Source organism: Helobdella robusta, assembly GCF_000326865.2.
Source record: "Helobdella robusta unplaced genomic scaffold HELROscaffold_73, whole genome shotgun sequence".
NCBI lineage: Eukaryota > Metazoa > Annelida > Clitellata > Rhynchobdellida > Glossiphoniidae > Helobdella > Helobdella robusta.
In genome coordinates this window covers 442884-444074 of record NW_008705415.1, presented here as the reverse complement: position 1 = coordinate 444074, position 1191 = coordinate 442884, and positions in this window count along the sequence as shown.

Genomic DNA, 1191 nt, shown 5'->3' with positions numbered 1-1191 from the left:
AATTAAATAAAATTCAAAAGCGAACTCAACGTTAAACACAACATCAAATATGGATAAATCAATAATCCGACGGTAGATTATTTCTTGGATGATAATACATAATAATACGTAAAGTCAGAAATGAAAAACAATAAATAGAAACAACCGATATATAAGATGACTATCTAATAAAAAAAACAAGCATCAATTGGCAAGACAATAAAACCGTTTTTAAATCAAAAGAAATTAAATATATACATGTATGTATATATTTAATAATATATATAATATGTATGTATTTATGTATGTATGTATGTATGTATGTATGTATGTATGTATGTATGTATGTATTAATGAAAATAATTATGAAAAGGGCAGTACGGCTAGTTACATCATCAACAAAGCAATCGCACACGTTGCCATTATTTTTGTCAACGAAAAATTTGAATTTTGATCAGGTGAATGCCTAATTTTGTCTACAAACAGCTGACAAACAAGTTACCATCAATATTCAATCATTACTACACTTGCAGCAACAACAAGAGACAAAATTACATTAGATCAAATTCATCAAAAACAAACATTCTCTTCTTCCACGTATATTGCAAAGGACCGAGAATCTGGAATTTGCTATTAAAGAACAACTTTAAAATTGACTCAATGTCTGATGTTAAATTTAGGCAGAAACTGAAAAATTTTATTTTAAACTTAAGAATTAAGTTCTGTTGATTTAGTCAAAATAATTTAGTTATATGAGGTTACATTTAACTTCTCTTTAACTTTTAGAACAATGTATATATATTTATAATTCTATATATTGCTTAAATATATAGATAACTATGTAATGTCTATCCCGTGTTTTTCTGGATAGATACCAAACATTGTTATACATAAACCATGAACCATCGTACTAACAACTAACATCTATTTTGCTAACATAGTTGAGTTTGTTAATTTACTAACAACTAACATCTAACATACCTCTCGTAGATCATTTAGGGAAAATTTTTATTATTTGCTGAAAATTTGTGTGAACATAGGACATTTCTGTTTAGGTGGCCATACTAGATGAATTTCATATAAATTCTATTATGGTCATCCTGCTTTCTTTTAATTTTCAATTTTGAGAAGCAAATAAATAATTTCGTTTCGTTTCGTTTCGTTTCGTATGTATGTATGTATGTATGTTGAAATTTTAGAGGGGGATCCTCA